This window comes from Vulpes vulpes, chromosome 13, assembly GCF_048418805.1.
Source record: "Vulpes vulpes isolate BD-2025 chromosome 13, VulVul3, whole genome shotgun sequence".
Taxonomy (NCBI): domain Eukaryota; kingdom Metazoa; phylum Chordata; class Mammalia; order Carnivora; family Canidae; genus Vulpes; species Vulpes vulpes.
In genome coordinates, this window is record NC_132792.1 from 87,046,087 (window position 1) to 87,058,298 (window position 12,212).

Here is a 12,212-nt window from a genome sequence, read left to right on the forward strand (position 1 = left end):
AGGATGGAGACGTGGTAATGAAAGAGACCATACGACTTAATATACATTGCTGTATACTTAGGATTCTATATATGAGCTCATGGCAACCCAAAACCCAAAACATGCGATAAAGAGAAAGCCAAACATGACGCTACAGAAAGTCCTCAATTGCAAGAAAAGAGACCAAGGTAGAAAGGATGGAGAAAAACTACAAAAACCAGTAAAAAAAAAAAAAGGAAAAAAAAAAGGAAAGAAACAGCAATAACTACTTTAAATATAAATGGACTAATGCTCTCATCAGAAGACATATGGAGGCAGAATGGATAAAAATAAAAAAAAAAAAAGACCCATCTAGATATGCTTCCTTAGGTAAGTGGGGGGAAAAACAAAAATAAACTATTGAGACTACACCAAAATAAAAGGTTTCCTTTCACTGTGAAAAAAGCCATCAACAAAATGAGGTAACCTACTGACTGGAAGAAGATATTTGTAAGTGATACATTTGATAAGGAGTTAATATCTGAAATACATAAAGAACTTCTACAACTCAAAATAAAAAAAACCCAACTAATCAGATTAAAAAAAATGGGCAGGGGACCTGAACACTTTCCAAAGAAGACATACAGATGGCCAACAGACACATGAAAAGATGCTCCACATCACTAGTCATCAGGGAAATACAAATCAAAACTTCAATGAAATATTACCTTATACTTGTCAGATGGCTAGAATCAAAAGGACAAGAAATAATAAGTGTTAGCAAGGATGTGGAGAAAAAGGAATCCTTGACTACTAATGGTGGGAATGCAGATTGGTGCAGCCACTGTGGAAAAGAGCATAGAGATTCCTCAAAAAATTAAAAATAGAAATAATATATGATCCACTAATTCCACTACTTGATATTTACCCAAGGTAAACAAAAACACTAATTCAAAAAGATAAATACACTTCTATGTTTACTGCAGCATTATTTTCAATAGCCAAGATATGGAAGCAACATCAGTGTCCATCAATAGATGAATGAAGAGTGAAAAGTATACATATAAAATGAACAAAAAGAAGGAAAAGACCCATAAATAGAGAACAAACTGATGGTGGCTAGGGAAGTGGGGTGGGGGAATGAGCAGAATTGGGTGAAGGGGGGTGGGATGTACAGACTTTCAGTTATGGAATGAATAAGTAATGGGGATAAAAGTAATAGAGAAAATAGTGATGCTGTAATAATGTGGTGTGGAGACAGATGGTAACTACAGGAGTAGTGAGCACAGCATCACATACAGACTTATCTAATAATCACTGTATCATACACCTGAAACTAATCTAATACTGTGTATCAACTGTACTTCAATTAAAAAAAAAGTCCTTAAAGACTGAATAGTTAATAATAAAAAAAGAATGTCAGCTGCATCAATCTTAATTTGAAGAGCTGGGGGAAAAAATCCATTTTGAAACCACCAGATAAGATCCTATTTCTAAGAGAGAGGAAAAAACTATCGTATACAGTGTCTAAAGTCTAAAGAGGCTTGCTTATACAAATGCTGGAACCAACCAGCATTCTGGCACATCCTTTCTAGAAAGTTAATTTCAACCCTAGAAAATGATTTTTAAGTCAGTAAAAAATAATAAAATAATAATAAAGTATCACTACAGCCTGTAACAGATTAGAACAGAATGAACATTTTCATTTTTTTAATCAAAATTGTGGAGCTCTGAATTCTGCAACAGACCACCAATGCTATTAGTGATATTTCAGCAAGAGGGCAGCAGCTTGTGCCGCAGAAGACTTTATACAGGCTCCAAGAGTCACAGGGAGCAAAGAGGGCAGAGGAAGGACATGGAACCTCCTTTAGATATATTGCTGTTTAATCAAGACCTGACCTAAAAGAGCCTATTTCAGGGCCACAAGGAAAAAAAAACATGTAATTTTTTCCCCTTGATCAATAACTTTTTCTGGGAGAATGTGTGTAATTTCTAAAAGAAAATCTTTTTTTTTTTTTCTAAAAGAAAATCTTAAAGCCACACACATATATTCTTTTAATGAACCGAGCAGTTTTAAACCCAACTTTTTGACGTTTCATGTGGTTCCCTACAAATTATTTTCATTCTGCTCTGTGGCCATGTCTGTGTCAAAATGGCTGCTATCCCATACACTTCTGGAAAATGCTCTTGTTTTTCAAATTCTTACTTGAAAAGAGGTCTCTACCTCACTTAGCATTGATCTACTTTTACAATATGGAAAGTGATAGATTCAACTTCTATTTCTGTGAGAGGTTTTAATTTGATAAACAAGGAAGGCAACTGTGGTCCTGGTCCCTGTCTTTTCTTCTTCACCTTGCTCATGTTTCAGAACCCTGGAAGCTATTTGTACCTCCTGGCTGATGTCTCTGAAATATGTAATTCTTTGCAATTTAGTATCTGAAGATACTAGAGAAAGGTAACAACCAACTGTCAAAGTGCTGGTTGTTCCGCAGCAACTGGCAATTTAAGGAATGCAGATAAGTGCAGTCTCTAGGCAGCTGGCTTGGACAGCCGGATTAGGAAAGGAGCATTAGCCGTCTTAATTTTTGTTTTTGTTTTTTGTTTGTTTTGCTTTTATATTCACTTATTGTGAAATTTCATACTTTAATCGATTACATTTTTAAATCCTTAGATCATTGTTATCAATAGAAATGTAAACCGTTTAACACATAATTATGTAAAAAATCTCAATTATAACATAATTAGTAATTTGTTGTTTATAAATGAAGACCATAAAAAACATTATACAGTAAATAGGTAGAATTATGAATTATGTATGTGTTTATAATATTGTTGACCCATCAACAGACATTGAGATATATGAAAAGTAACTAAATTTCAGTTTTTTGGTCAATTTGCTACCTTTAAGTTATATTGTCTTAGCTTGGCCTGACATAAAAAAAAATTCCCCTAGGGAAGGATCCCTGGGTGGCTCAGCAGTTCAGCGCCTGCCTTCGGCCCAGGGCATAATCCTGGAGTCCTGGGATCAAGTTCTCCATCAGGCTCCCACCATGGAGCCTGCTTCCTCCCTCTGCCTGTGTCTCTGCCTTTCTCTATGTCTCTCATGTATAAATAAATAAAATCTTTTAAAAAAAAGTCCCCTAGACTGGGTGACTTAAACAAGAGAAATTTACTTAACACAGTTCTAGAGGTTGCAAGTCTGAGACTGGGATGCTTGTTGGGTTGGGTTTTGATTAGGATTCTTTTCTGGCTTGCAGACAGCCACCTTCTTGCTAGGTCCTCAAATGGCAGATACAGTGAGCTCTGGTGTCTGTTCTTACATGAACCCTATTCCTATCACGAGGTCTCCATCCTTATGATCTAATGTGAGGATTCAGCCCTTTAGAGTTAGGCTGTCAGATAAAATACAGGAGGATACCCAGTTAAGTTTGAATTTCAGATGAACGATGAACCACATTTAGTAACAGCCTGTCCTAACTATTGCATGACAGCCTATATTTTTTATTTGTTAAATTTGGCAACCCCACTTTATAGGCCCCAAGGACCTAAAAAGATTGATATTCCTTTCCTCACTACCAAATGATTCAAAATTTAAAAAAAAATCTATAGCCTAAAAGACATGCAACAAAATTCATTGAAGATCATATTTTTCCCACAATACTTTTACTGAAACATCAGATTTTTTTCAAAACCTACGTTTGGGGACCCAAGTGTTTGCTTAGTCTGCCTGTTAATCCATCACTGGTTTTTCCTTAATTGTAGTGAAATATGGCTAATGTAAAAATTTATCATTTTAACCATTTTTAAGTTTTACAGGTCTGTGATATTAAGTAGAGTCATTCTGTTGAGCAACCGTCACCACCATAGGCTCCAGGACTCCTTTCATCTTGCAAAACAAACTATGTATCCAAGAAACACTAACTCCTCATTCTCCTCTCCCCAGGCCCTGGCAGCTACCACCCTACTTTCTGTCTTAATGAGTTTAACCGCTCTACCTGTCTCATATAACTGGAATCATTCAGTATTTGTCATTCTGTGACTGGCTTATTTCATTTAGCATAACCTCCTACAGGTTTATCTATGTTGTGGCACGGGTCAGAACTTCTTTCCTTTTTAACACTGAGTAGTATCCCACTTGTATATACCATATTTTGTTCATCCATTCATGTGTCAGTGGGTGTTGTGGTTGCTTCTGCCTTTTGGCTCTTATGAATAAAGCTACTATGAACATCAGTGTATAAATATTTGTTCAAGTCTCCACTTGAACAGTTCTTTTGGGTATATTTTCAGAAGTGGAATTACTGGATCATATGGCAAATCTACTTCTAATTTTTTGAGGAACCGCCATACTTTTTTTCATAGCACCAGCAGTTTTTAAGCCTCAATTTTTTCATCTGTGAGTGAGGTTATGGCACCAATATCAAAAAAGGTACACACACACACACACACACACACACACACGCAAAAGGTACACATTTAGGAAATATTAAAATTGACTCAAAAGGAAGAACACCAGGGCGAGCCAATAACATTGGCCTTAGTGAAATTTAATCCTCAGTCACACCTGCCCACAAAAAGTCCAATCACCACTTAGTTTAAAGGCAAGCTTTATCAAAAATGAGAAAAAGAAAACTAACCAACTCATTTAATACAGCTGGTACAACTTTAGAAGGCCCAATTTATATAATACTCCATTGCTCTATTAATTTTCCTATACTGTCTTTACAACCATCTCAAAAATGATGCATTGTAATTAGGGATTATACACACAAAGCTGAATATGGAACAACAATATATCAGCACAGGCTTAGAATTAAGTAATAATGTTCAAACCAGAGATTGCGAGGAAAATAAAGTGCTCTATTAGAACTTCTGGGCCCAGAAGGCATACGTATATTCACTTTAGAATACTAGTATCCAAGGCCAAATTGTGGTACCATAGCATAGAAGTACCATGAGTAGTCTAGGAAGGCTTAAAGAGCTAACTGTAACTAGGTCTCACAGAGTACACAATATGGGCATTTGTTTGCACCAAAAATAATAAGATACCTAGGAATAAACCTAACCAAAGAAGTAAAAGATATGTGCTCTGAAAACTATAGATTACTTATGAAAGAAACTGAAGAGGACACAAAGAAATGGGGAAAAAAATCCATGTTCATTGATTGGAAGAACAAACATTGTTAAAATGTCTATACTACTCAAAGCAATCTACATATTTAAGGGAATCCCTATCAAAATACCACCAGCATCTTTCACAGAGCTAGAACAAAAATCTTAAAATGTATATGGAACCACCAAAACCCACAAATAGCCAAAGCAATCTTTTTCAGGATTGAAAAAGTGGGAAACATCATGATTACAGACTAAGTTTTATTGCAAAGCTGTAATCATCAAAACAGTATGGTACTGGCACAAAAACAGACACATAGATCAAAGGAACAGGACAGAAAACTCAGAAATGGACCCACAACTATATGGTCAACTAATCTTTAACACAGAAAGAAAGAATATCCAATGGAAAAAAGATAGTCTCTTCAACAAATGGTGTTGGAAAAATTGGACAGCCACATCCAGAACAATGAAATAGGACCACGTTGTTACATCATACACAAAAATAAATTCAAAATGGATGAAACACCTAAATGTGAGACAGGAAACCATCAAAATCCTAGAGAACACAGGCAGCAACCTCTTATAAGAGACAGACTTTGGCCACAGCAACTTCTTATTAGACATATCTCCAAAGGCAAGAGAAAAACAAGCAAAATGAACTATTGGGAGTTTATCAAGATAAAAAGCTTCTGCACAGAAAAGAAAACAATCAACAAGACTAAAAGCCTATAGAATAGGAGAAGATATTTGCAAATGACATATTTGATAAATGGTTAGTACTCAAAACCCATAAAGAACTTATCAAACTCAACATGCAAAAAACAAATAATACAGTAAGAAGTAGAAGAACATGAATTTTTCCAAAGAGGACATCCAGATACCTAATAGACACATGAAAAGATGCTCAACATCACTCATCATCAAAGAAAAACAAGTCAAAACCATGATGAGATATCACCTCACATCTATCAGAATGGCTAAAATTAACAACACAGAAAATAATAGAGATTGGCGAGGATGCAGAGAAAGGAGAATCCTCTGGCACTGCCGGTGGGAATGCAAACTGGTGCAGCCACTCTGGAAAACAGAATAGAGGTTCCCCAAAAAGAAAATAGAACTAAAAATAGAACCCCCCTATGATCTAGTAATTGCACTAATAGGTATTTACCCAAAGGATACAAAAATACATATTCAAAGCACCCAATACATACCAGCATTATCAACAAAGCAAACTATGGAAAGTGCCCAAATGTCCACTGATGATGAATGGATAAATAAAAGGTGTACACACACACACACAATTACTCAGCCATCAAAAAGAATGAAATCTTGCCATTTGCAGCAACATGGATGGAGCTAGAGTGTATTATGCGAAGCAAAATAAGTCAGCCAAAGACAAATAGCTTATGTTTCACTCATGTGCAACTTAGGAAACAAAACAGATGAACATTTGAGTAGGGGAAAAAAGAGGAGAGAAGAGGAGGTCAGCCATAAGAGACTCTTAAGGATACAGAACAAACCAAAGATTGATGGAGGAATGTGGGTGGAGGGTGAGCTAAATGGTTGATGGGTATTAACGAGGGCATTTGTTATGATGAGCATTGGGTGTTATATGTGATATCATATCAGTGATGCTGAGCCACCCGGGCTGCCCTCTTCTGGATTCTGAAAATGGTTCCTCTTACCATGTTTTATTTTCTAAAAGTAATTATTTCTTTTAAAATACAAGGAAATTGGGATCCCTGGGTGGCGCAGTGGTTTGGCGCCTGCCTTTGGCCCAGGGCGCGATCCTGGAGACCTGGGATCTAATCCCATGTCGGGCTCCCAGTGCATGGAGCCTGCTTCTCCCTCTGCCTATGTCTCTGCCTCTCTCTCTCTCTCTCTCTCTCTCTCTGTGACTATCATAAATAAATAAAAATTTAAAAAAAAATAAAATACAAGGGAATTGGGCAGCCCCTGTGGTGCAGTGGTTTAGCGCTGCCTGCAGCCTGGGGTGTGATCCTGGAGACCCGAGATCGAGTCCCATGTCGGGCTCTCTGCATGGAGCCTGCTTCTCCCTCTGCCTGTGTCTCTGCCTCTCTCTCTCTCTCTCTCTCTCTCTGTGTGTGTGTGTGTGTGTGTGTGTGTGCGTGTGTCTCTATGAATAAATAAATACAATCTTTAAAAAAAATACAAGGGTATTAGTGATGCATAAATAAGGAAGTCTTGCTAGATTTCTTAATAATGATAGTGCTCCTTGGTGACTCTCCTTTCTTCACCAGTAGCAGAAACTCTTTGTATTAAAGGACAACTCCAGTTTGAATATTGAAGAGCTGTGGTCTTTGTTTACATAATCAGAAGAATATATAGCTACGTAAAAGGAAAGTTTTTGGCAGTTTGTTTTAGCCAGAACCATTAGAAGCATCAAGTATTTCATGAATACTTTAATTTTTAGCATGTGTTCAAAATCCAAATGTGATTGTCTGTTATAAACAAAAAGCAGTAAAAGCTTTGATAAAAATTGAAGACTGCATAACTTATAGAGTTGTGTCTCTACTAGACGGTTAGAAAAGAAAAGCAAGGCAAGAACATCAGTTGAAAGAGCAGTTGGGAGCTAGTGAGGGACAGACACATCAGAGGTTAGATGTGAGGCTCTACAACCAGACTAGAAAGGTAATCAGGATTAGGTGGAAGTGGGGAGTAGAATTAATACTGTCTGATTTAAATGCAATTCTGCACCCTTGAGGCCTGATTAAATTAAACATGGAATTAAAGAAGCAATATGAGTAAAAAGACAAAAGAAAAAGTAGGAATGACCTGGCAGGATAAGTTCATTAAGGGTGGCTGAGAGAAAATGTCCAAAATTAGAAGACTCTCTGCAACACTTTTGATCTTCTAGGTGAGATCAGAAGTGAACTGAAGAAAGCACAAAGCACTTCTTAGTAGGCTAATCAAAAGAGAACACCTTTCCCCTTTTTATCAAGTGTTATACTGGAACTGAAATAAATCGGGGGTGGAGGGAAGAAAAAGAGGAATCCTAAATTACTAAAGTGACTGGGTGAATAAATGAAATATTGCTCTTATAAGATCTCCAAAGTCAAGTAGAAAGATATGCATATTTATGTTTTTAAAATTGATATAACAGAAAATGAGAGAGAACTCAGGGTCTGAACATAATTAATTTCAACATCAATAATGCTTCAGAGACTTACAACAGGACCCAGGGGTTATAATATATAACATCTGCAATGTCCAGGATACAATTCAAAATCTCTCAACATACAACTAGGAAAATATATGAATTCTCAAGGGAAAATAACAGTCAACAAATGCCAATCTCAAGACAGAATTATCAAAGATATTAAGCTAGCTGTTTTATCTATGCTTCATAAGGTCAGGGAAAACACATTTGATATGAATGAAATGATACAAATTCTCAACAGAGATGGAAAGTAGAAAAAGGAAGCAATTGAAAATCACTGAACTGAAAAATACAATATCTGAAGTGAAAAAAAAAACTAGATAGATTAAATATCAGAAAAGAGATGATAAAGGTAAACTTGAATATACAAGTTACCTAACCTATCAAATAGAGATAAAAGATTGAAAAAATAAAAAAAAAAAAACAGAGTCTCAGGTGCCTGTAGGCAGTATCTAAAGATTTACTATAGTATAATTAGAGTCCCACAGAGAGAAGAGAGATTGCAACAGATAAAATCTCTTTAGCAAGAATGGCAAAATACTTCCCCAATTTAGTGAAAAGCATACATTTACATAAAATTCAAGATACTTAGCAAGAATCATACAGAAAAAAAATCAAAGAAAACATTGCCTCAACACAATAGCCCAACTTCTAAAATCCAAAGATAACTAAAGAATTCTGGAAAGCAGAAGGAGAAAAAAAAAAAAAGCACACATTACATATGGGGAAACAATGATGCAAATATCCATGAATTTCTAAAGAGAAACAATGATGGCCAGAAGACAGAAGAACCACATTTTTAATGCACTGCAAGAGTTTACCAACCCAGAATTCCACACCCAGGGAAAATATGAAAGTATCTTTCAGGGGTAAAAGAGAAAAAGAAACATTCTCAGATGAAATAAGATGAAAAGAACTATTCAAGAGCAATCCTGCTCTTATGTCCAGAATATGAAACAAAAGTCTTATAACTTATTAAAAACAAACAAAATATTTGAACAGATAACTCACAAAAGAAATATGAATGGCAGGGAGCAGCTCGGGCGGCAGATCCAGCAGCGGCTCCCCCTGGAGGGGGCCGTGCGGCCCCGGGAGCACAATTCCAGCGGCACAGGCCCCAGAGCGTGCGCTGGGGGACACAGCCCAAGATCCGGCTCTCCCCCCGGGACAGGCAGAGGCCGGGAGGACACAGGGCAGCAAGGACGCTCCTACCGCCGGGTGGCCCCGAGCTGTGCAGATGGGGCACTCCCCGCCTGCGGAGCATCCAGGCCCCTGTGGACTGGGGAGCTGTGGTAGTTACTGCGGGAGCTGACTCCAGAGCTGGAGAGCTGGCCACTGCCACTGTTGTTCCTCCTGGTGTCACCTTGTACCTGGGACTGAGCAGGGGCCTCACAGGATACACAGCTCCCACTGAGCCACGCACCTGGCAGGGGGCTGGGCAGCTCCCCCAGGTGCACACACCTGAGAATCAGCACAGTAGGCCCCTGCCCCAGAAGACCAGCTGGAAGGACAGGGGAAAAGCAAGTTATTGACCAAGCAGCGCTGGAAAGTTCCAGGGGAAGTCAAGGGATTTACAGTATATAGAATCAGAGGATACTCCCCCTTGTTTTTTGTTTTCTGTTTGTCGTCCCTCCCCCCTTTTTTTTCTTTTTCTCCTTTTCCCAGTACAACTTGTTTTTGGCCACTCTGCACTGAGCAAAATGACTAGAAGGAAAAACTCACCACAAAAGAAAGAATCAGAAACAGTACTTTCTCCCACAGAGTTACAAAATTTGGATTACAATTCAATGTCAGAAAGCCAATTCAGAAGCACAATTATGAAGCTACTGGTGGCTCTAGAAAAAAAGCATAAAGGATTCAAGAGACTTCCTGACTGCAGAATTTAGATCTAATCAGGCCAAAATTTAAAATTAAATGAGATGCAATCCAAATTGGAGGTCCTAACAACGAGGGTTAACGAGGTAGAAGAATCAGTGAGTGACACAGAAGACAAGTTGATGGCAAGGAGAGAAACTGAAGAAAAAAGAGATAAACAATGAAAAGATCATGAGGATAGGTTAAGGGAAATAAATGACAGCCTCAGAAGGAAAAATCTATGTTTAATTAATTGGGGTTCCCCAGGGCGCTGAAAGGGACAGAGGTCCAGAATATGATTTTGAACAATTCATAGCTTAGAACTTTCCTAACTTAAGGGAAATAGGCATTCAGATCCAGGAGATAGAGATATCCCCACCCCCTAAAATCAATAAAAACTGCTCAATACTTCGACATTTAATAGCGAAACTTGCAAATTCCAAAGATAAAGAGAAGATCCTTAAAGCAGCAAGAGACAAGAAATCCCTAACCTTTATTGGGAGAAGTATTAGGCTAACAGCAGACCTCTCCACAGAGACCTGGCAGGCCAGAAGGGGCTGGAAGGATATATTCAGGGTCCTAAATGAGAAGAACATGCAGCCAAGAATACTTTATCCAGCAAGGCTCTCATTCAGAATAGAAGGAGATATAAAGAGTTTCCAAGACAGGTAAACTGAAAGAATATGTGACGACCAAACCAGCTCTGCAAGAAATATTAAGGGGGACTCTGTAAAAGAAAGAGGAAGTCCAAGGAAACAATCTGCAAAAACAGGGACTGAATAGGTATCATGATAACACTAAATTCGTATCTTTCAATAGTAACTCTCAACGTGAATGAGCTTAATGACCCCATCAAAAGGAGCAGGGTTTCAGACTAGATAAAAAAGCAAGCCCTCCCCCCTGCCAAAAAAAAGCAAGCCCCATTTATTTGCTGTCTACAAGAGACTCATTTTAGACCTAAGGACACCTACAGCCTGAAAATAAAAGGTTGGAGAACCATTTACCATTCAAATGGTCCTCAAAAGAAAGCAGGGGTAGCCATCCTTATATCAGATAAATTAAAGTTTATCCCAAAGACTGCAGTAAGAGATGAAGAGGGACACTATATCATACTTAAAGGATCTATCCAACAAGAGGACCTAATAATCATTAATACTTATGCCCCAAATGTGGGAGCTGCCAAGTATATCAATCAATTAATAACCAAAGTTAAGACATACTTAGATAATAATACACTTATACTTGGTGACTTGAACACAGCACTTTCTATAATCGACAGATCTTCTAAGCACAACATCTTCAAAGAAACAAGAGCTCTAAATGATACACTGGACCAGATGGATTTCACAGATATTTACAGAACTTTATATCCAAACACAAATGAATACACATTCTTCTCAAGTGCACATAGAACCTTCTCCAGAATAGACCACATACTGGGTCACAAATCAGGTCTTAACCGATACCAAAAGATTGGGATTGTCCCCTGCATATTTTCAGACCATAATTCTTTGAAACTAGAACTAAATCACAAGAAGAAGTTTGGAAGGGTTTCAAACACGTGGAGTTTAAGGACCATCCTGCTAAAAGATGAAAGGGTCAGCCAAGAAATTAGAGAAGAAATAAAAAGATTCATGGAAACTAATGAGAATGAAGATACAACCGTTCAAAATCTTTGGGATGCAACAAAAGCAGTCCTGAGGGGGAAATACATCGCAATACAAGCATCCATCCAAAAACTGGAAAGAACTCAAATACAAAAGCTAACCTTGCACCTAAAGGAGCTGGAGAAAAATCAGCAAATAAATCCTACACCCAGCAGAAGAAGAGAGTTAATAAAGATTCGAGCAGAACTCAATGAAATAGAGACCAGAAGAACTGTGGAACGGATCAACAAAACCAGGAGTTGGTTCGTTGAAAGAATTAATAAGATAGATAAACCATTAGCCACCCTTATTAAAAAGAAGAGAGAAAAGACTCAAATTAATAAAATCATGAATGAGAAAGGAGATCACCACCAATACCAAGGAAACACAAATGATTTTAAAAACTTATTTTGAGCAGCTATACACCAATAAATTAGGCAATCTAGAAGAAATGGACG

At 37.7% G+C, this 12,212-nt stretch overlaps 1 long non-coding RNA gene across 1 annotated transcript in view; it reads right to left on the minus strand.

Moving 5' to 3' along the window:
* Nucleotides 1-12,212, minus strand: part of LOC140595214 (uncharacterized) — a 43,681-nt gene that overhangs the window by 12,533 nt on the left and 18,936 nt on the right. The gene's annotated exons all lie outside the window — the stretch shown is intronic.